The sequence below is a fragment of the Cydia pomonella genome, chromosome 17 (assembly GCF_033807575.1).
Source record: "Cydia pomonella isolate Wapato2018A chromosome 17, ilCydPomo1, whole genome shotgun sequence".
Taxonomy (NCBI): domain Eukaryota; kingdom Metazoa; phylum Arthropoda; class Insecta; order Lepidoptera; family Tortricidae; genus Cydia; species Cydia pomonella.
This window is the reverse complement of record NC_084719.1, coordinates 12,773,118-12,798,870: the sequence shown is the minus strand read 5'-3', so window position 1 is coordinate 12,798,870 and position 25,753 is coordinate 12,773,118. Positions and strand designations below refer to the sequence as shown.

General features: G+C 38.5%; 1 protein-coding gene across 2 annotated transcripts in view; it reads left to right on the top strand.

Moving 5' to 3' along the window:
• The window catches only part of LOC133526764 (mucin-2), a 113,160-nt gene that overhangs the window by 290 nt on the left and 87,117 nt on the right, over positions 1 to 25,753 (top strand). The gene's annotated exons all lie outside the window — the stretch shown is intronic.

Below are 25,753 nucleotides of genomic sequence, written 5' to 3'. Positions count from 1 at the left end.
TGTTTGTAAACATTTTTTTGTGTATTCGTGACCCAAGTTGAGGTATTCCAGTTGCGTAAATTGACATTTAACCGCAACCGGCTCAATGTTTTGGGCAATTCTGACAGCTCTACGATAGCGATGAATTCGATGATTTTTCTCGGCGACTGTACACGGAGTTTGTTACATGTCTATATACGATCTGTGTAAGATTTTTAAAGAGATTTCCTTTACGATACAATACATTAATACATGTCCAAAAATTTAACAATTAGAGACACAGATTTATATTAAATGACAATCTCTATCAAATCCAATACAAGGCCAACAAATTGTGCTATTTGTATTTTCAGATGTAGTTTATTTGTGTTTTCGCTATGTAAGGTAATTTAGCGTTTACGTTGTGGCTAGGTATGTATGCCAATTTGGTAACAAAACAATTATAATTAATTTACAAGTATCAAGATGTCCAGTCAATTATAATTACCGGCATAATTACATTGAATTTATCTTCGAGTTGCAATATTATCATTCCAGGTTAATGAATTACCACCATTGATATAAATAATTGTTCATTATCATTATCACTCAGTAGGTCATTGAGCTCCTGCCAATGTCTTACCAATTACCTACTTACAATCATTAACTTGGCTGAACAACACACCAGAGCTACAAAACAGGATACCATAAAAAGGTATACTTAAAAGCTTGCTTCGCTTTATGATCCGTATGGCTATTATGGCTGTATGGCCTCAATTCCTAAACCATGATCACTATTAAAAACTCAAATTGTGCAACCTTTCCTTGTCTTTGGTCTGCAGATTTCCCCGTCCAAACATTGAAGGTTAACTCTTGATGAAGGTAACCGGTTTAAATGTTGATGATAGTAATGGTTCTTGCATAAAATAAATGTTGATTTACCAGGCAAGCTGTACTTACTACTTCTCGTATAGTCAGCAGCAAATTGTGCAGCGGGTGATAAGACGATTCAATAATAGAGTCGTGTAAGTAAATGTAGGGATAATTTTGAACACATTGCCTACTTAACTGATGTGTACCTGCTAATGTTAAGTTAGGCCAACGAAACCATATTACCATCTATTTAGATACTTAGCAGTCCATTCAAGCAACCAAAGGCCCTGCCACCATCAAAAACGAAAATAGACATTTCTTTATCTGCTTCTCTATCGCTCGACTAAGAGTAACAGAGAGACAGATAAAGAAATTTCGATTTTCTCTGGTTAAATTTGCTTGACTATCTATCAACATAGGACTATAATGCCAAAGAGTGGAAAATAATTATTATGATTAATTATGAATGGTACTGGTACACGTTATAACAGACTACTCATGCAATTTGTACTCATACTAGACAGAAGCTGTATGAGACATATCCTATAGTACAAATTCGTTGATACATCAATAATCAATATTCATAATTCGATAAGATAGTACACAAGTCGTATTCCGGTGAGTAGTTACAATCATGACATCAAGATATTAGATAAGCCTACTTGCATATCAATATTAGTACTTAGATGTTGTAACACAACAAAGTTATAATATTTCGGTAATATGTTTTCGGTGTTTGTTTGAACTCACTCTTTAGTGTATTCTATCTTAGGTAATTCCCGTAAATAAGTAATAAATATAAGAAAACAAACCGTAGGACACTTAAATACATACACTAAAAAAACATCAACCGTCCATTCGTAGGTAGGTAAGTAAGTATATTGTAATACTGAAAACAGTTTACGAATTGCTTTAACATCAAAACTATTTGTATTATATAAAACTATAGTCTGGCAAACAGAAAGACGAGAAATTCAAATTTTGTATGTGAGATCGAGCCTAAATTATTTACTGACAAAATTGGTTTGCCAGACTTTAGTAATAAATATATCGTAAGAAAGAGGTAGAACTATTATAGCTACACCTTTCATCTGAATGCCTCTGAGTTAACTATATAACCAAAGGAAATTGAGGAGTTATTTATAAACCCTGTAATTTAAGGTAGTAAAACTATAGCTCCAATCCATGGAATGTACGGTTGAACAAACTACATGGTTCTGATAAAAATAATAATTTTCAATTAAATCATTAATAATTTTCGAACTAGTACTATTAAGTTTCTTGCAAATCACTATATTTTATGCGATGCGACTATTGCGATAAATTACAATATTTTATGTCAATACAATATAATTGGCTACACAGGGATAACATTAGACAGAATGTATCATTGAATGTAGGTAGTTAGTTGAATGTTGGGCCATAAGAATGGTCATTGTAAACATTAGCTACAGTGTTCTCAGTCACAATCATGTTACCCCCTTTTTCATGGTAAAAAAATGGTAACGTGATAAAATTTCGGCATCATAGTACAGACGAATGCTCTGTGCTGCAGTTGTCAATTAATAACATCTCAGATCTAAACGACGTGGATTTTAGGTTTATGTAAACCTAAAATCGTGCAGACGAGTACCCTGTTCTCCAGATGTCAATTAATAACACCTCAGATCTAACCGAGGACGATTTTAGGTTTATGTAAACCTAAAATCGTGCAGACGAGTACTCTTTTCTCCAGTTGTCAATTAATAACACCTCAGATCTAAACGATGACGATTTAAGGTTTATGTAAACCTAAAATCGTGCAGACGAGTACTCTGTTCTCCAGTTGTCAATTAATAACACCTCAGATCTAACCGACGACGATTTTAGGTTTATGTAAACCTAAAATCGTGCAGACGAGTACTGTTCTCCAGTTGTCAATTAATAACACCTCAGATGTAACCGACGACGATTTTAGGTTTATGTAAACCTAAAATCGTGGAGACGAGTACTCTGTTCTCCAGTTGTCAATTAATAACATCTCAGATCTACCTAAAATCGTCGTTTATTCCTACAAATCCACTTATATAAAATCGTACACGATCACAAGACTAGCTAAGTAGGTTGCAGCGGTCGGCAGCAGGCGGGAAAGCCTGTTTGCAAGAAAATCTCGCGCACGCGTGCGTGCGTACGCGCTGCTTCGTTCATGCAGGCTCACGTTTTGAGCTCTCCGTAATTGCCGGTTGTCCTAATGGAGCGATGAAAGTGCGATACGACCCATACATTTAAAATTAAATGTCCTTTTAGTCAAAAAATTACGAAAATGATCTTAATGTTTGCGCTAACGATTATCTGCGGTCAGCCCATATTAATCATGATGTTTATTTATATCATACAAATGTACTAAGATTTACAATACTGCGTAGCACACGTGATAGCGAAAGTAATTGATGTATAGTCGTATCGTTTGATGCTTACTTAGTTATGGGACAAGAAATGCATTTTCTACGTAAAGAAGCAACTCTGTAGCGCTCTTCGCCTGATCGAAACCTAAAAACCTTAGGTCGTTTCTTGTCGCTAAAGGTTCTGCAGCTTACAGATTAAACACTGATAAAAAAAGTCGGGCGTATTTTTTTATTTCGGTTAGAAATGAACTTAAGAGCCCTTAATCCTTGGAGCGTTCTCCGATTTCACGAAATAACGCTCGATAGATGGCGTTGGCGCTCGGTACGCGAGCGCCGGCAACGCGACGCGCGTTTCAATGCAGACTAGAATAATCTTGATAGTTTTCAATATAATTTCAAGCAACATTAATTTTAGTGTTATATGATATCATATGGGCACTCTTTATTTTATTTTATATGCACAGTAGTTTTTTTTATGTACACTACTACTAAGTGTACAGACTACAGAGTGTACTATAACCCTTGCTCTTTATTCTGTCTCTTTCACACCAATGGAAAATGAAGAAGTTAGTAAATGACTGCAGGTATAAATAAAGTATATTAGTGCGATAGAGAGACAGATAGTGTTTCGTTGTCGTATCGTAAACGATTGGCATGTTGGCCACACACTTGCTTGGTGCCTAGCCAAAATACCAATCGTTTGCGTATATTAGTGCGATAGAGAGACAGTAGTGTTTCGTTGTCGTATCGTAAACGATTGGCATGTTGGCTACGCACCCATGATACCTAGCCAAGAAGCCAATCGATTGCGCATATTAGTGCGATAGAGAGACAGATAGTGTTTCCTTGTCGTATCGTAAACGTTTGGCATGTTGGCTACGCACCCATGCTGCCCAGCCAAGATGCCAATCGTTTGTGCATATTAGTACGAGAGAGAGACAGATAGTGTTTCGTTGTCGTATCGATTGGCATGGTGGCTACGCACCCATGCTGCCTAGTCAAGATGCCAATCGTTTGCGCACATTAGTGCTATAGAGTTTCAGTGTTATTTGAAATCACGTTAGGGTTTGTATTATTATTTATGACCCGAATGAAGTCCATCCAGGTTCTTATGATGGAGTCAGGAGTTGGTCACCAGAACTCCTAATCTACTCATTATAATTCCATCGTGCTTGGGCTCAAAAGATTTGCCCTGACGAACACCATCGATCTAGATGAGGTCCAGGGTCTCATGACGGAGTCAGGAGTTGGTCACCAGAACTCCCCAGAACTCCTAATCTACTCATCATAACTCCATCGAGTTTGGGCTCAATAGATTTACCCTGATGAGCACCATCAATCTAGATGAAGTCCAGGGTCTCATGATGGAGTCAGGAGTAGGTCACTAGAACTCCTAATCTACTCATTATAATTCCATCGTGTTTGGGCTCAAAAGATTTGCCCTGACGAGTACCATCGATCTAGATGAAGTCCAGGGTCTCATGATGGAGTCAGGAGTTGGTCACCATAATTCCTAATCTACTCATCATAACTCCATCGTGTTTGGGCTCAATAGATTTGCCCTCACGAGCACCATCAATCTAGATGATGTTCAGGGTCTCATGATGGAGTCAGGAGTTGGTCACTAGAACTCCTAATCTACTCATTATAATTCCATCGTGTTTGGGCTCAAAAGATTTGCCCTGACGAGTACCATCGATCTAGATGAAGTCCAGCGTCTCATGATGGAGTCAGGAGTTGGTCACCAGAACTCGTAATATATTTATCATAACTCCATCGTGTTTGGGCTCAATAGATTTACCCCGACAAGCACCATCAAATTACCATTATGATGAATAGATTAGGAGTTCTGGTGACCACAACTCCTGAGTCCATCATGAGACCCTCGACTTAATCTAGATCGATGGTACTCGTCAGGGCAAATCTTTTGAGCCCAAACACGATGGAGTTATGATGAATAGACTAGGAGTTCTGGTGACCAACTCCTGAGTCCATCATGAGACCCTGGACCTGATCTAGATTGATGGTGCTCGTCAGGGCAACTCTATTGAGCCCAAACACGATGGAGTTATGATGAGTAGATTAGGAGTTCTGGTGACCAACTCCTGACTCCATCATGAGACCCTGGACCTCATCTAGGTCGATGGTGCTCGTCATGGCAAATCTCATGAGCCCAAACACGTTGGAATTATAATGAGTAGATTAGGAGTTCTAGTGACCAACTCCTGACTCCATCATGAGACCCTGGACTTTATCTAGATTGATGATGCTCGTCAGGGCAAGTCTATTGAGCCCAAACACGATGAGGTTATGATGAGTAGTTTAGGAGTTCTGGTGACCAACTCCTGACTCCATCATGAGACCCTGGACCTCATCTAGATCGATGGTGTTCATCAGGGCAAATCTATTGAGCCCAAACACGATGGAGTTATGATCAGTAGATTAGGAGTTCTGGTGACCAACTCCTGACTCCATCATGAGACCCTGGACCTCATCTAGGTCGATGGTGTTCGTCAGGGCAAATCTATTGAGCCCAAACACGATGGAGTTATGATGAGTAGATTAGGAGTTCTGGTGACCAACTCCTGACTCCATCATGAGACCCTGGGCCTCATCTAGATCTATGGTGCTCGTCAGGGCAAATCTTTTGAGCCAAAACACGATGGAATTATAATGAGTAGATTAGGAGTTCTAGTGACCAACTCCTGACTCCATCATGAGACCCTGGACTTCATCTAGATCGATGGTACTCGTCAGGGCAAATCTTTTGAGCCCAAACACGATGGAATTATAATGAGTAGATTAGGAGTTCTAGTGACCTACTCCTGACTCCATCATGAGACCCTGGGCCTCATCTAGATCTATGGTGCTCGTCAGGGCAAATCTCATGAGCCCAAACACGTTGGAATTATAATGAGTAGATTAGGAGTTCTAGTGACCAACTCCTGACTCCATCATGAGACCCTGGACTTTATCTAGATTGATGATGCTCGTCAGGGCAAATCTATTGAGCCCAAACACGATGAGGTTATGATGAGTAGTTTAGGAGTTCTGGTGACCAACTCCTGACTCCATCATGAGACCCTGGACCTCATCTAGATTGATGGTGCTCGTCAGGGCAAATCTATTGAGCCCAAACACGATGGCGTTATGATAAGTAGATTAAGAGTCCTGGTGACCAACTCCTGACTCCATCATGAGACCCTGGACCTCATCTAGATCGATGGTGTTCGTCAGGGCAAATCTTTTGAGCCCAAACACGATGGGATTATAATGAGTAGATTAGGAGTTCTGGTGACCAACTCCTGACTCCATCATGAGAACTTGGACTTCATCCGGGTCAAAAATAATAATGCTGTTGGTGATGGAAAGATGCAGATTCTTGATATAAACATTTAATTCGGAAAGTTACATGCTAACGTTATTATTTCGGATTATTCTTGAGGGATGCGCGCGCGCGATCGTGATGGTGGTTGTATAGGCTCTGGCGCGGAGTCGTCCCCCGCGCCCTGCGTTCCCCTCTGTCGCCTCACGCGGTAGGACCGGTCCTTGACATCCTCCCCGCCCTTGGAAGGACTTGCAGCTTCTTCCAAGACATCAGACTCCTCCGTCGTGGTTGGTAGAGGGCAGACCTTGTTAACGCCTCGTCGTTCAACGCCTCGGTAGGTCAGAAAGTCGGCGACTCTGGCCACTCCGTCATCGCCGGGGTAAAGTCGCTGAACTCGGCCGAGTCTCCATTTGAGTGGTGGCAGATTAGGTTCTTTGAAGACCACCAAATCCCCTTTCTTTAGGTTTATCTGCCGGGAACGCCATTTTGTTCTTTGTTGCAGTTCGGCCAGATATTCTTTTCTCCATCTTTCCCAGAAGTTGCACCGGAGCAGTTCGACCAACTGGTACCTTGTGCGAATTTTTATGTTTTCAGGCTTCTGCGGGCTTGGTAGTGACGTCAGCGGCCGCCCGATGAGGAAGTGCCCTGGGGTCAAAGGAGAGAGGTCGTTTGGGTCAGGTGATAAAGGAGTTAGGGGTCGGGAGTTAAGGATCGCTTCAATTTGAGTGAAAAGCGTGCCTAACCCCTCGTATGTAAGACTAACATTCCCTGCTATACGTTTAAGGTGAAATTTTGCACTCTTTACGCCAGCCTCCCAGAGGCCGCCAAAAGTTGGAGAGTATGGGGGATTGAAAACAAACTTTATGCCCCTATTAGTCGCAAAGTCAGTTATGCTACTTAGGTTTGACTGCAACACTCTGCCTAACTCATTGTTTGCTCCGACGTAATTTTTGCCATTGTCACAGCAGATGTAATCAGGTTTACCTCTTCTAGCGATAAATCTCTTAAGGCAAGAAATGAAAGCTTGGGTCGTGAGATCACTGACCGTCTCAAGGTGCACAGCTTTAGTAGAGAAACAAATAAAGATGCACAGATAGCATTTTGTGGTTCTACTGCCGCGACCTGTTTTGCTGGCAATCATGAAAGGGCCAGCAAAATCGGTTCCAGTAACCTGGAAAGGATAAGATTGAGACACCCTAGTAGTAGGTAGGTTACCCATTAATGGTTCCATCGTCTTACCTTTCATCCTGACACAAGTGACGCATTTATGCACAATGCTTCTAGCTAGCGTTCGTCCACCAATAGGCCAGTATTTTTCTCTGAAAGAACTGAGAAGCAGTTGAGGACCAGCATGGAATAACCTTAAGTGCTCACTTGACATCAGGATTTTGGTAAGATGGTGTTTTGATTTTAATAGAATAGGGTGCTTGGCATCATAATTAAGGTTCGCGTGTTTTAACCGACCACCCACTCGCAGCAGTCCCTTTTCATCGATAAAGGGAGATAATTGCAGAACATTGGACCTTTTAAGCGACTTGTGTTCTTGAAGTGCATTTATCTCAAATCCAAAGGACTCCTGCTGAGCGGTTTTAAGAAGGAAGGTAAGAGATTGATGAAGTTCAGTTTCATTAAGAGAACCCACAGTTTTGTTCTTATGATTTTTGCAGTTGTTTATGAACCGGAATACATATGCTAATGCTCGCTGTAGCCGTATAGGATTAGAAAAATTTACAAATTTTACGATATTTTGATCATTGTTTTGGACATGATGGGCTTTTATTTCAGGTAATTGACTTTCTGAATGCCCAGTTAGCTGCTGAGGCCATTCAGATTCAGGTTTCGACAGAAACTGAGGACCGTTCCACCACAGCGCAGCATCAACAAGCGCGCTGGGTTCAATGCCTCGAGAAGCCATGTCCGCTGGATTAAGGTCAGTCGGTACATGTCTCCATGATTCGCGTTCTGTTAATTCATGGATTTCATTCACTCGGTTGCAAACGAAAGTCTTTAAGAGTTTTGGCTGAGTTTTAATCCATCCTATGGTTATCGACGAATCAGACCAAAACGTTTTAGTGTCAACTTTGCACCGCAAAGCTTCACAAACCTTTGTTGCAAGCCGTGCTCCTAGAAGAGCAGCACATAGCTCGAGCCTGGGAATAGTAACAGGTTTCAAGGGGACCACGCGCGTTTTGGCGCATAATAGGTTGGTGCTTACGTTACCTTCATCGTCAGTTGAGCGTAGATATACGCAAGCGGCATACGCGTTTTGTGAGGCATCCACGAAACAATGAAGATCTATGGAGACTGGGAAAGAGCACAGAACAGATCTGGGAATTGACAGTGCAAGCAATATGTTTAAGTTATTGATGATCTTATCCCACGTCTTTTTTATGCCGTTTGGGACGTCCGAATCCCATTCCAATTTAAGTTCCCAAAGCTTCTGCAACAGAATCTTAAGTGTGATTGTGCACGGGCTTAGCAAACCCAAAGGATCGAATATTTTACATGTATTCGATAAAATCATGCGTTTGGTAACCTTATGTTCATTTTTGTCTATATTTATTTCGAATCTGAGAGTATCGGTACTAGGTGCCCACAATACTCCCAGTACACTTGACTCTTTTGACAAATTATGAGAGTCAGATTCTGTGGCTTCCTGAAATATTTGTGGACAATTTGTCTTAAATTTGTGTATAGGAAAACCAGCAGAGTTAAGAACCTCGGTAACTGTTTTTAGGATGTGAGCTAGTTCGCCCTCCGTCGCGGCACCTGTCAAGAGGTCGTCGACGTAAAAGTCGTTTTTTATTACCTTAGACACGACAGGATCAGAACATTCCATTGCTAGCTGAACTAGGCACCGGGTGCTTAAGTAAGGTGCACATGCAGTACCGTAAGTTACGGTGTTCAACTGCAGAGTTTTAAGTGGCATGTTATCCTGCTCTCTCCAGAGGATAAGCTGGAGATGTCTTTGTGACTCATCTACCATGATTTGTCTATACATTTTTTGAATGTCTCCAGACAACACGTATTTATGCTGGCGGTACCGAATGAGTATGTTGAACAACTCATCCTGGACTACGGGGCCAACGTGCTGAATGCTATTAAGCGACTTGTTTGATGATGATTTCGCTGACGAGTCGAAAACGACACGCAAGCGCGTAGTTTCGCTGCGCTCACGGATCACAGCGTGGTGGGGCATAAAGTACCCGAATTGAGGCCTGCTGATCTCAGTTAAGTGACCTAGTTCCTCGTATTCACGAATAAACTTGCAATACTCATTTTTAAAGTGAGGATCTTTATTAAGTTTTTTCTCAAGGCTATAGAAGCGCTTTTCAGCCATGCTGTATGAGTCACCAAGTGCTACCTCTGGAGTCTCTTTAAAGGGCATGAAAACTGAAAACCTACCATCATCAAGGCGCTTCGTGGTAGCAGTAAAGTAGCGTTCACAGAATTCGTTATCAGCTGACAAAGTTGGTTTTGAGGTTGGAACTTCTTCAAGGCTCCAAAACTTTGCCAATTGATCACTGATCTCTTTGGTGAAGTTACAATATACTTGTCGCTGTGGTTGTAGATCGGTATTATAAAGACGACCTGCCACCACCCAACCTAGCTTGGTTTCGACAAGCATCGGCTTTTCTGGGCCTAGTTTTATGTTATTGTAACACAAGAGATCATAGAACAACTCTGCTCCTAATAACATATCAACTTCTGAAGGGTGGAAGAAGTTAGGATCCGCCAGTTGAATGTTATGAGGTATGTTAAGTTCCGTTACATTTATTGGGGAGTTAGGGAGTGTCCCTGTAATGTCAGGAACCACTAGACACTTAAGACGTGTGCCAAAATCATTTACACATGATTGTATTGTCACTTCGCAGCTGTCATATATGGGAGTTTTTTGTTTCATCAAGCCGAATATACATGATGTATCCGTACCATTACTAACGTATCCAAGTTTTTCTTTCAGGTTCGTCGTGATGAAGCATGATTGGCTACCCCCGTCGAGGAACGCACGTGCAAGGTAAGTACAATTATTTTTAGGATTTATGACCTTGATTACGGCGGTGCCAAGGACAACTTGACCCGAAGAACGAGCCGGCAGGGACACAGGTGAGTAGCTACAATGATTTAAGGTAGTATTTGTTTCAGGTATGTGACTATCTACATGCAATAATGTATTATGTTTGCTTTTGCAGGTCTTACATGTACCCAAAATCCGACATTCATTTGTAGCGTGCCCCCTACGCAAACAATTAGAGCAAAGTTTTAATTTAGAAACCTCAGCACATCTATTTTCAGGTGACAGCTGTTTAAAGGAAGGACAATCTATAATCCGATGCTGCTGATTACAAAATGCGCACGAAAATGTCGGTTTGGCGCTAGCAGAGGCAACAAAACTTTTTGATGTTTTATTATGGGGGTATTCTTTATTTTTAGGTTCAGGTTTTTGATTATTTTTAAAGAAATTAGATTTACTATCGCGTTTGTCGCTTCTGCTGATCGCCATTGTCTCAAGAATGTCAGCACGGTTTCGCAAAAACTGCATAAAATCGGATAAGGTCGGTAAGTCCTTGAATGTGTTTTTATGCTCCTCCCATTTAGTGAAGGTAGTTGCATCTAATTTAGTAGACACTAAGTATATAATGAGAACATCCCATTTGTCAGTGGGCTGCTCTAAAGTATCAAGCGCTCTTAAGTTTTTTGACACATAGTCTATCATGAACCGTATTGCTCTGTGAGACTCACTTGAGATGCATTCTATTTCAAATAACGCTTTTAAGTGGTTATTGATAAGAACCTTTTTGTTATCGTAACGTTCACGTACTAAATCCCACGCAACAGTATAATTTTTTGAGCTAAACTCTAATGATTTGATTATTAAAGCCGCACCTCCCTCCAATGATGACCTCAGATAATGAAATTTATTTATGTCCGATATGGAATCATTGGAGTGAATTAACGACTCAAAAGTGTCCCTAAATTCGAGCCATTTCAAATAATTTCCGTCATAAGTAGGTAGCTTTATAGTGGGTAGTTTGATATTTGAGTTTTGATGATGATGACTACACGTGTTAGAACATGTCGAGCGAGCAGAGTGAAGGCTCCCTTCCTTTTCTTCATTAACTTTAAGACGCGTGTCCAGTATATGTTGAGCTAAAGATAACGTGCTATAAAAAACGCTTTCAAAATTATCCACCTCACTGTCGTCTTCCTCAGACGATAATATTTCAATTTGAGACTGAACTTCATTAAACTCAAACAACAAGTTTTCAATTCGTTCTAAACGAAATTTCAATTCTTTAAGTTTTAAGTCACTTATTTCCTCTTGTTTACATGCATTTATGACAGAAACATAATCTTTAAATCGTGTTAAACGACCCTTAATAGTGCCCCGCAATTTAGTTAACTCTTTCAATTTCTTCCCATCAGAATCAACGCCAGAAGTTTCAACCATTTTTAAGACTATAAACGTAACGTAATTAATGAGTTAAGCAAAGTAAAATGTGCATCAAACCAGTTACAATGAAGTAGCAGCCGCGCGCCGTGTAGACACGGTGAGACACTGTGTTGTGTGCAGTACGCTCCGATAACGCGAGTGACTCGACACGCTGAGACACGGTGCCGCGCCGTGCGATTCACAGTGCACGATGACAATGCAGACAGCAACGGCCACTTGCCGGTTACGTAATCGGTCCGCCTGGAATGTTCGGCGAAAACAATTAGCAAAATGATTTTTACTACAATTATGTTTACGATTGATTTTAATTTTAAGCGAAGAGATAATAAATCGAGTAACTTATAAGGGCGTAAAGATGTTTTGCTTTTAGAAATAAAGTTTTAAAGATAAAAATGTAAATTACGAAAATGAGAAGCCTTTTTACAAACAAAGAAATACAAATTATAATTTAAATTTCACGAAATCGCTGCGCTTTTATTTATGATGTATATATTTACGTGTAAATTAAGCGTTTAGCTATAAAATTAAAGTATTTAAGCATTTATTTACCCTCGTAGCATTAAGCAGTGCTTGATTTTAAGTAAACACTTTTAAATAAAGGCTAGCGAAGCGGAAATTATGCAAATGCTTACGATTATTAAGAGCTAAACCACGTAAAAATGTATATGCACCGTGGTGTACATGCAAAAAAGAAATTAACTTCTTGATTAACACGACACTTAGTGCACAAAGAATATTAGCGTTACACACTCGTAATCAAACTCGCAGATCACACAAACTTGAAGAGGGAATATTTAGGAAATAAAGAAAGGACAGGGCTACTCATCTGCAATAACGCTGACTCGCCGCGATGTAGGTGCCACTATTCACTCCTGTCGCATAATATGCAGCCCAGCTTCTAGATGCGTCGTATGGCGAAGTTTAAATTATGTCCGTTAAATAACGAGTTTTGGTTTAACATGTAGTTTCCTTCTTCATGTATTATGTGTCTTAGTCACGGTCGCCACTTTTGTTGGTGATGGAAAGATGCAGATTCTTGATATAAACATTTAATTTCGGAAAGTTACATGCTAACGTTATTATTTCGGATTATTCTTGAGGGATGCGCGCGCGCGATCGTGATGGTGGTTGTATAGGCTCTGGCGCGGAGTCGTCCCCCGCGCCCTGCGTTCCCCTCTGTCGCCTCACGCGGTAGGACCGGTCCTTGACAAATGCAAATGCAAACCCTAACGTAATTTCAAGTAACAATGCGTTTTTCAGAAAATCGCAGCCAAATAACACTAGACCCTACTCATAGTGTTGTGTTCCTGCCGGTGAGTAAGGTTGCCAGAGCTCAACGAGGGGCGGGAGGGGGTTAGAGTCGGCAACGCGCATGTAACTCATCTGGAGTTGCAGGCGTACATAGGCTACGGATACTGCTTACCATCAGGCGGGCCGTAAGCTTGTTTGCCACCGACGTAGTATAAAAAAAAGGACCACTGAAAATCCATCAATAAGCGAGAGTCTGTTAAGCATAGTGTAAAAAATGAACTTTTATTAAGATTTTCTAATCGCAGTATATAGCACTTCTCGGAACTCCGTAGCTGATTACGATCGCAACGAATGCCTGACAATCGAGCACAGGTCCGTCCTCTAAGCGCGCTCCGCGCGGACTGAGAGCGGGGCGTCGCTGCTACGTGATTTATACGTGTTTTAAAAAAATATAAATTTACGGCAATGTAGGTCCCATAGTTATGATTTTTTTTTTATAGGTTAACATAAAGTTACAGTTTGCTATAATATTATTTTTAAAGCAAAATATGCGTACATATTGCGGAAAAAAAATATAATAAAACCCTGTTTTCGCCAAAAAAATGAAGAAAACTCGGAAGGTATTTTATCAGTTTTTTCAAATGAATCTTCGATTGTTAATCATTCCAGCCCCTCGTACGAGATATGTTGAATCAAATTGTAGTCATTCGGGTACCAAATGATTCTTGTTTACAGCAAAATTGAGAACCGAAACGCCACATCTCACTGCAAAATTTGGAAAAGACTTCCAAAAAAACTCATTAAAAAAGAGGTTTAAAAGAGAAAATGAAAATTTGAACTGTTGGAGCCGCTAGTTTAGGAAACGATTATTTAAGTACGTTACCAGTTTTTGAATAAATACTAATAGTTACGTCGTAATCTTGAATGAAAAAGGAAGCATTTTACAAAATACGCTCGTCTGTAGGAATAAGGACTCTTAAATTAACGTGACTAACTAAAAAGACGAATGCTATATGGATATTGTTGGTCCGTAGTACAATTATATGTTTAAGTAAGTATACTAGAGACCTAAATATCTACATATTATGCTAACTTTAGTAACCACGCAATTCAATATACTTAAGTAATTATATCATAATGTCACAATTCCATCAATCAATAGTTTCTATTGATAAATCTAAGCACATAAACCTAATTGAAGAACTACAATACTACCTACGTGATTTATTAAAGTAATCTTATAGCTACCATTTTCAATCTTATCACAAGGCAGTAAGAACAGATTCGGAATGCCAGTAAAATAGAACAGCAACTAGTGCATTTTGAGTCTAATAAAATTACAAGTGCATAACAGCGACAAACGAACACGCTAACACAATCATTATAAGCCTTATTCCAATGGTTTAAGGACTATGGGCGGTGTTATGGTCTAGAGAATTGTTCCGCCGTTCGATTCCGGCCCCGTTACGTTAAATATGCAGCTATTCCGCGCTACATAATTGCACTAGATGCAGCATCCTTGAAGATGCATTGTGGCTATAATTTTGCCGGCAACTGGGGCGGTGTATTCGAACGTATAATATGGATTATCGTGTAAAACATACTTTTTACTTTTATTAGTATAAGTAAGTTGATGTTTATTGAACACGTATATATGTTGTAACATATATATCTATGTATGTCGGAATACTTATTTATAAGGTATAGAATGCTTTGCAGGAACGTAAAAGTAGTAAATGGAGTAATCTTCTGGATCGCAGAAGAAAAACAACCATACTCGTGCGAAATCTGTAAAATTAAGTTATTATGATGGGGCGTAAATTCAGGACTTGGGAAGAAACAAAAGATTAGGCACTTCACGCGAAAGATTTCGGGATCGCGTGGGTTTTGACGTTTTTCCTCAATATCTCTAAAAGTACACTTCCGTTTTAAATTTTGTTAGTCAAAACTCGGCTATATCATTATCTATTTTATTCCTACTAAGAATATACTGCTATGATATGCAGGGTAACGATATACAATTAAAAATAAATGAAAATTAGTCATGTTTTCGTGATTTTTTTTATTGAGCCAACTTTAACCTTTTACGGGTTTTTTTAGAGCCTGCCCTCGCAAATATTGTCTAGTTTCCGAGTGAATATTTACTTAAAATGTATAGAAATTCAATACACTTAAAAATTACTATTTAGCGTTAGCCCCTCTCAAAACTTATGCCTCTATTTCAGAACACTGAAGGGTGCTTGCAATGAATACTAACAATTAGCATGTATTTATCTTCGTACCCTGTTCTGGCTCGCCAAATACCGCTGCATCCTACAGGTCAATTACACTTAATTTAATAGGTATTATATTATATACACATAATTATGTTTACCTAACTGCTAAAAAAGGTATAGGTACCGACACAGACGAACTGTTTTAAAGATAGGAAGTACCTAATTAATTAATGACTATTCTTAACTTGTAATTATTCATAGCCAACCCTTTACGCTTTTCGTAATTAATGAAATCACTTACATTTTTAATTATAGTACTAATTAGTTAATGCAAATATAACTTTCCATTGCATTACTTACTTATATTGTAGAAAAGCATTTCCGTGAACGCGAAAGTTAACAACCCGTCCTACAATTAATTACAATAAGTAAGTTATTCGTTAACACTACTATAAATAGAGAATAATTAGCTTACGTAAACTACAGATTACAATAAATATGGGACAATCTTACACAAAGCAAAGTTCCAAAGTAAGCTCAATAAGGATCAAAAATAAATGCTCGTACATTTTGACGTGTTTGACGTTCTTTTGGACGAGTACAGTGCTACGGGATTATGAGTTCAGGGGGCCTATCGCGAAAATCGAAGTTCTTCAATTGCGGGCATTTTTCTCTTTCACTCTAATTACGTTTCAGAGAGAGTAAAAGAGAAAGATCCCCGCAATTAGTGAATTTCGGTTTTCGCGGTAGGCCCCCAGGTTCTTTTCCGAACGTAGAACACTGAGTACTGAACGGAAACTGTGCGTGCCTGGGATCGAGGCATTAATTTTTATTGAATTGTAATTTTTTAGTTTTTAGTGAGCTTAAAGTTCGATCAAAAATAACATTACACATTTTTAGAAGCAATTCTCATGTTAAATAATGTGTAACAATAGAAATTGGGAATCTACGGGTAATTGACCACTCATTTTCAATTCTATTAGTAGAATCTAGTAGTGGAGATATTATTAAAGGGCTAACACGAAATCGAGTGATAGAATTCAAAACTCGGCCCCATGTTCGTGATTTTTTTTAGCGAGTAATAGTTGCTTAATCAGGTTTCGAATCGATAATGTTGTTAGCAAAAGGCCTCAAGATTGTTATTCATATTTTTTCGCAACCGTATTATGGTCTCAATAAGCGCTAAGATTTCCAAAAACTCTGCTGTCTGAACCCACTGCACGTTAACTCTTAAAGTGGCATATGTAGTTTTTGAGTTATTGGAATTTTGATTTTATTTCAATTAATCAAATTTGAAATTTAAATGACATAATCGGTTGGGAGTCGACGACCTACCACTCCAAGGGTTAATCGACAATTGAAGTGGACATCTTATTGTCAATTTGGCGATATCAGCCATGTCATAACACTCGCTTTTTTGGCTGTCAAAAAACCAAGTCAATGCTTCAGTTAACATCCACTGACACTATGTACACATCCACGGTTACATAAAGGCAATTGCGCAGCATCCTTACTAAGATCATTCATCTCCACCCGCTCTTTGTGTTGCGATATCCCAAGACTTATATTCACGCTAAATTACACTTTATTGACATTGCATTGTGAGTTATTCTGTATATCTCGGTTGTTGTATGCCTGTAACCTACACATGGTTGGCGTATGGTGTGCATCTTATTATAAACTATAAACAATAGACATGTACCGATGTATGTATGGACAAAGGTTTTTAAAGATTTTGAAATGATAATATTTAACCTCGTAGTTAAGACTCGTAAGTTACTATAAATATAAATATTATACGACATTATTACACAAATTGACTAAGTTCCACAGTAAGCTCAATAAGGCTTGTGTTGAGGGTACTTAGACAACGATATATATAATATATAAATATTTATAAATACTTAAATACATAGAAAACACCCATGACTCAGGAACAAATATCCATGCTCATCACACGAATAAATGCCCTTACCAGGATTTGAACCCGGGACCATCAGCTTCGTAGGCAGGGTCACTACCCATTAGGCCAAACCGGTCGTCAAAACTATAAGTACCTATACTATATCGCATTATGTACAAAAAATAAGGTTGTTTATAGGTACTTCTCAGTTTAGGTTTTACTGATTGATAAGAGAAATCCCAAGAAACTGTATATGGAATCTAATTAAATTTCCAAATAAAGGAAACTTGTTTAGATTGTGAAAAATGCGTTATTAGAAACTGAGAATTGGTATTTGGGAAATGTCTCTACTTCCCTAGCTTACTTTAGCTACTGCTGTTTAGACAATAGTCGAGTTGGACGGCTTTGATTACCTTCTAAAGATGAAAACATCGAAATATTTAAGGACTGAATACCAACCCTGTAGAGTTTAGCAGAACTAGTGCATATTAATAGTACCGATGGTCTCATCGGAAGATCAGCTAGGGAAGCCACTTACACATACTTTCTTTGTTTTTGTTATTTAAGTAATGTGTCTTGTTTGTGTTTACGAATAAACAATATTCTATTGTATACAGTCGGGATATAATAGAGATCTTTTCAGTTGAGTACCGTGTTTAGGCAACGAAGCTAGCTCAGTTGCCTAAGTAAGGTACAAGAAAGAAAAGCTTGTTTATATTCACTATAGTATATAATATTTTTTTCTATGAGTAATTTAAAAGAATACTTTTTTTACTATAAAACCTAAATAATTAATGAAAATTGGTAAGTATCGTAGAACATAAAAATGTAGTACAAAATACATAAAAGCGCGTCGAATGAATATGCTCATGAAATAGTTGCCCGTTTATATCTTTTCTGTGGTAGCGCGGCGGCACGTGATTGGTCAAAATTTTTGTAGTTGACTACAGCGTACCGAAATATATAGTTTGGTATACGAAATGTTAATTCAACCATTACAACGAGTAGAAAAAATATATATTAACATCGGAAACCCACGCAAGATTCAAATGTGCAGGTATAAAAACTAGAAGCATAAAAAATAAATGTTCTGTGGTGTAAACAACGATGACAGTACATTAGTAGCTAGCATACTAAGTGATACATAAACAACACATTCTGCCCTTTTTTGTTCAACTGTAGTAATAAAAACGTATTAAATGATAATTATGTGTCCTATAAGGACATGACTAATTACGGCAAGCTTTTTCTTTTAGTTAATTTAAAATGGACTACAGTCTAGATTTTCTAGAAAAGCAATTTAAAAAAATCGCTTTTTTTTGTATGGGAGCCCCCTTAAATATTTATTTCATTCTGTTTTTAGTATTTGTTGTTATAGCGGCAACAGAAATACATTATCTGTAGAAATTTCAACTGGCTAACTATCATGGTTTATGAGATACAGTCTGGTAACACGGACGGACGGACGGACAGCGGAGTCTCAGTAATAGCGTCCCGTTTGACCCTTTGGGTACGGAACCCTAAAAATTACATTAGTCTGAGTATGGATGAATGAATGCCATATAGGTAAAAGAATATTAAGAATGAATGTTGATGGACGGAGAGCGGATGGTAGACCCAAAAAAACGATGGATGGATTGTGTGAGAGAGGATATGAGAAAGGAGTGAGTGCTGAGGTGACAAAAGATAGAGGAGAATGGAAGAGAAAAACATGTTGCAGGAGGAAGAAAACATTAGTCTGAGTAATTTCTATGTATATCTACTCTATTTGCCAAAACCGGACCTTTTAAAATAGATAATTAAGTAATTCATTATTATTTATCAGGTTATTGTGATTAATGATTATATAATATCGTAGATAATATCACCCCGTAAATTAAGTTTACCGTCAGTTCGATGCCCGCAACTTTGTACACTTGTCTTATAGAGTAAAAAAAAGACGCAATACAAGTGCCGGTTCCTAGAATTAAAAGTTCGTTAAAAAAACTTGTATGAAGCAATGTATAGATAGTAAGCACGTGCCAAGGCAGGCGCGCTGCACCTTTTAGTTCTTATTGCTTTGCTTGTTTTTCTCAGTATTTTCCACGCATACAGATGAGGCTATTGTCTATGCAGTAAGATTGTTGGAATAAAGTTTTATTATTCAATAAGTATAGTAATAACACGGATAATGTGACAAAAACATGTTACACTATTAACATCTGTAGTAAAGTGTTGTATCTGCCTATAACGAACTGTAGGTTCATAAGTATTTTGGTGAAAAAGTCGTCGATTTTCATGTTGCTATTTGACTCAAGAATATGAGAGGTGTACATTTTGAGATAGGTGGTAAATTAGTGATGTCACTGTCGAACTGTAAATTATTGTAATTTGACAATTTGCCTGTTGGCCAATTCTGCGCTCCATCCAGTCTTAATTTAATTAAAGCAAGCTTCTGCTTATCGCTAACGTAAATAAAGTAAAGGATTTACAGCAAGAATTAGCACCGCGGGGATTTTTCCAAACCGGTGTTTGTTGGTACTGACCTTCAATGTATGCAGAATAAAGATATTTGCTAAAAGTTATACTCATAGACAGTGAAAAAAATAGCCAATGAAAACGTCAGCAAATGCAAACGGCTGATTATATGTATATAGACTGCATGTTAGCTGGATGGACGGACCGGAACAACAGACAGCGGAGGCTTGGAATAAGTTGCCACTCATCGGTTAAGTACGGAACCCTAAAAACTACGGCGCGGTCTAAAAAAAGTGTGTCATCGCAATTGTTGTTACATAACTGATCACTAGGCTTTTTACACTATTCCTTACACGATCTGCATACATAATTAATTGGAAAATGGCAAACAGGTTGCGTACTCCTGTACCATTGTTAATGGATTGAATTAGTTTGCAAACTTACTTTCTAAAACTCTTATCTAAAACTCTTAAAACTGTAAAAGCAACTTTAGTGTGTATCAAATAAAGTTTAAATTGAAAGGGGTGGGGCTAATATAAACTTAAAAAACCGAAGGAATATATCGAATTGGTATTCTATTTTTGATCCAGCCAATGGCCTGAGGCTACGGAAACACTTAACGTGCGCCTGACCTGATGGCCATGATTTGTAAACATGTTTTTGTGGGGTGCTATGCTAAGCTTATGAATCTTAAAACATTTAAATTATTGCATCTAAAATAAATTTTGGAGCATTCCACGGTCTGTTCCGTACGACACGAATTTTATTTTCGGCGTTTAAAGCAAGCGATTATTTTTTTTTGCATATTTTTGACCATTAGTCACAGAAAAGAAAACTCTTGTACCTGCAAATCCTCAGAAAATTTGACAACGGTAGACAATTTCATGGAATGCTCCTTTTGCAGCTTGGTCCAGAGGTCTAATGAATAAATTTATTTATTTGGACTACAGATAATGGAAGCATACAGATCTACTTTAATATTTTCTGTTGTCGTAAGTTACGGAAATTATTGTGGAAACAAACGTCCACAACTTTGGTAACTACCAGTCCAAAAATTTATCGGACCGGTTTGGGCCCAATATTAGGCTCCAATGACGTAGTTTTAGAATCAAAAGCAGAAGATACAACTTTTGTTTTTCTGCGTGAGTAAGATGATCCGATATTAACTGATGCGTCTATATACTATAAGTATTCTTAAAACAATTATGTTCATAGCGCAAAATATGCTATAACGCCTGTGGTTAACACGGTACAGACAATAGAGCAACATTTCACTACTAAATAGCAGTTATCAATTGTATCCGTTGTGTAACAACAACAACAACGGTAACTAGTATTGTATTTATCTATATTAGAGAATTCAGATACAAATATTTTAATAATAACGTCTGTGCTCGAAATCTCCATGCTGAAATAAAAATTTACAGCCAATTCGGCAGCAAAAATGTACAAGAAACTGAGACATTTAAAAAGCTATAATAATAATCCATTAAGAGTATTAGTTAGCAACGTAAGATGTTCAAATATTTTGTAAGGTACCATGACGCCAGACAACGTAGCCAGGCCACTGCCACTACTAAATATGTAGGTACTACTACTAGGGCGGCGTGGCCAGGTACCTAACTCTTTTTTGTGTCTTCGCTGCATGCTAACTCTTTCAACATGGTCAAAGAGCGAAAACACCTTTTATTTAAATAAAAATATTACTTAAATCACTCTCTAATATTTAATATCCCCGTTAAGTTCCGTGCACAACAACAAGGAGGTCTCCGATTTTGTACGAAGGTTGACATTCTGTAGGTATTATTTACTTTTCTCTGTCCAGTGTCTATACCCAATGGATTCGATACCGTGTCGCCAATTTGTGTGTTGAATGATGTTACGATGGCACGTCGGTGGTAGCATCGATCACATTATTAACTGACAATACGTAAACCTTATCGCAAAGACATAAAGTCCACCAATGGATAGGTAAGCGTTTTGCTAGTACTGTCATTCACGGTCATGCATGCAACGGTGACCTTTCATTGTGGTTTGGCTGTCCAACCATGCTTGCACGGACTATTGGACACTTGTAACAGTATTTTCGCGCATCCATAGGTAATGTACTAAAATAGTGAGGTGTCAATAACATTTGTACGCATAAAAAACTCGAAGCTAATTTGGTCAACGAGCTGGTCAAAAGTTATAAGATAAATTTTTAAATCGAGTTCATTAGGAAAGCCTTAAAAACTAGCCGTAGGTATTCCGTTTATTTGTCACCTTGCAGTGGAATACTGGGGATTCCTGCGTTGTGTAAAAAACATACAGCTAAATAATATTGCTCTTTGTATGGTATGACATAGTAACTACTAGGTATTGTGCCGGCATAGGGCCTGCTTTCGGTTTGCCCGGCGATTCAGTACTTAATATTTAATAGCTGAGAAAAGGCCACCTTGAAAACCACTAATTGACTTCTACCTCTCATACATCCCAGCCCGCGTAGCAAACGTGCCAATCGTTAAAGCTCCGTAGCGAACGAAACGCAACTGTCACTGTCGCACTAATATGTAAGAGTGATAGAGAGAGATGACTACGATACGCCACGGAGCGTTAACGATTGACACGTTGTCTACGTGGCCTGGATGCTTAAAACGTAATGAACTTTTTGCCACTTTAAGAAGTAATTGAATTCAGTGTCTTTTTTTAAGTAATTACTTTGCTAATGGGGCTAATACAGGGTGCTCCATAAAGTGACGAAAAAACGAAGATGGCTAAGCTAATAGATCATTATATCAAGTAATAAGCCATTAGTATCAGTTCCATGTATCTTATTGCATTGCAATTATGTATGTTTCATTAAATTCATTAATGATATAATGCCAAAAGGCCTACATTTTAGGTTTACGGTAAAAAAGTGATCTTGTTAATGAAAGTACTTAGCTCTATACTCTATAATTACTAAATTAGTGTTTTGTAAATTTATCAAATTAATTATTCAAATCACCATTATATATGAGTAGCACAAGAAGCTAATCAATTCAAATCTGTAATCAATACGACTTGCTAAACAGTGTCAATATAATTATTACGAAGAATTACGTATAAGCCAGTCACCATTTAACTTCGATTCTTATCTTATAGACATATGATCCAAAATGCAATTACACGTTTAAATGTCGTAATGAATAAATTCTCGATCCGTACGGTGCGCGTACGGCGACGACACTTGTACGCGCGAATAAGGAAGCCGGTGTATTCGCAATGACATACCAAGCCTGGGGAATTGCTTCGGAATTCGTCTTTTTTCATCTCTACAGACAGAAAATTGTAGCGTAGTAAAATTGCAGAGACACAGATCGAGAATTTCGATGTTCATTTAGGTAAAGGTTCACAAAAATAGTAGCAAACACTCAATATTAGAGTGACACAAACGAATTTTAACGGCATATTGACAGGCATATACGATACGAATAAAATTCAAATAACATCCATAACTCAGGAACGAATATTAATGATAAACACACAAATAAATGCTCTTAATCATTTAAAATAACCAATGAACCTTCTGGGCTATCAAAATCGCTGCCAACATATCTTGTTTTGACTCTACCGAGATTCTAATCCGTGACCTCTTGCTTGGACGCGAAGCAACTAGGTGCAGAAGGTGCAAGCGCTTTTCATTTGATCTCTAAGATCTCGCGGTCACATATTTATTAATACTGGTTCGCGCACACGCGTTCGCGTAACACATGGCAATACACGGTCTATCCGGGAACATATTGCGACAGACCGGCCGACACGCTTTTACTATGACGTAGTTGGAAATCACTAAGAAGTTTAGGGCTACCTACGGACCTTTCAAGATAATAATAGTAATGATTGTACTTATAAACAGAAACTTGGCAGAATGTCAATATATTAATCTGTAACAGCCTACTTATGTCATAAACAAACCAAATAGTGGTTTATAATCCTAAACCTTGTACGTACTAAACGTCCGTTGATTAAGAAACTTCATTGCCCTTTCTGAAATTTGAATAGAAGAACACCACGGAAATGTAAGTAAAGCTTTCCGTGCCAACCTTAGTTCCAATGGTTCCATTATACTAGAACTATTTTGGCTTGTGCCTGACATGAATTACCATCTGTGACCATTCGCCATTTTAATTGACCATTTGAGAAGAGAGTCAGCACACTGAAAGTATTTAGCCGACGACAAAAAATTTTAATGGGGCGAATCAATGTCATATTAATAATTAGGTACGTCGGAAAACAGATTCGTAACCAAATACGAAAACTGACCTTTGTAAACAATGTATGTAGTATAGAAAACTAACAGTACGTTGATATCGAATTGGTACGCAAGCAATACACACAGCGAGTATGACTGTTCATCGTGGAATAACTACATAACTGATACGATAGGTAAAAACCATTCGTTGGCAATCACAACAACAACGCTTGATCGTGAATATCGCATCTATACTCAAATAATTATGTTCGAAATTGTATGAAATGCTTGGTGGAAATATCCTCCTACCGGGTTAAATAGAAATGACGCCTGTGCGATGAAATGCGAGTGCAGATGTGACATGTTGCGATAGCGACCAGAGACTGATAGCACACGGTCATGTCGGTATCTGTTGCTGAGATTGATTTATTGTAGTGTTATTAATGTATGAACCCAGGTTCCGTTCTTGGTGTAGTAGAAATACCTACCAATCATGTATCATGTTGTGGCTCCTCTACACGATGGCCCAGCGTAGGCCAGTCCAAGGGACGCATTTATGCGTTGGAGGGAGCAATTGATATTGCTATCTCATTCCACTGCATAGCTGCGTTCCTTAGACTGGCCTACGATGGGCCATCGTGTAGAGGAGCCCTTGAAAATAGGAGTTAAGTCGAGAATCGAGAAGAGCTAGTGTTCTGATTCTATACTATGAGTATTACTACGGAGCTCGGAGGTTCAGAACCAATTGAGTTCAGCGATTTTATGCTCTATCAAGTCTATGATCGTGTCATTCACAAAGACGCGTGCCTTGATTCGTATTGTCATGTTATTAAAGATTAGATTTGACAAATCTGCGCGTCATCGTGGATGACACGAACTAAATCATGTCTTGCAGAAATAAAGATGTGAATGAAAAGACATGCTACTTACTTATTTATTATTATAAAAAAAAGATGAAGATAGCGGTGGAAATGTCACACGATAGACTTTTTTTCTAAGGAACCTGCGAATGAATTGTCGGTGGCAAACAAGCATACGGCCCGCCTGATGGTAAGCAGTCTCCGTAGCCTATGTACGCCTGTAACTCCAGAGGAGTTACATGCGCGTTGCCGACCCTAAACCCGCCCCCCCTCGATGAGCTCTGGCAACCTTACTCACCGGCAGGAACACAACACTATGAGTTTTCTGTAAGGTGGAGGTACTTCCCCAGTTGGGCTCTGCTCTAGATCTGGAATGACATCCACTGGCTGTGCCCTACCACACAAAGCCAGATAACATTCACAATGCCCATATATTTTTCTTACAAACAAAATATATAATAAATTATAAAGTATCTGATTGTGTAATTTGTAACATGTGGAATGCATGCCATTTGTATACACAAATGCCTACACTTTAAATCATATTTTTGCATATGCAATGTATTTACGTCTGACCAGATGTGCAAACGATGATGACGTGACTAGTTACTGAAGAAATAAGCATATCTTCTGCACCATAAATGCAGGCCGTGATTCATTACATTGGGTACTAAATGCCTCTAAGACATATGTAGCTATTGAATTGACACTAAAAAATCTTCAATCCCAACAATATGCTGCTTAACATGATAAAACAGTAGTTTATCAACCAATGTCATTCGGCTACATCTCCTCATTATGAAAACGATGTCAATATCGAGGTCTCGCACTTATAGTCTATGAAATGCGTGACTC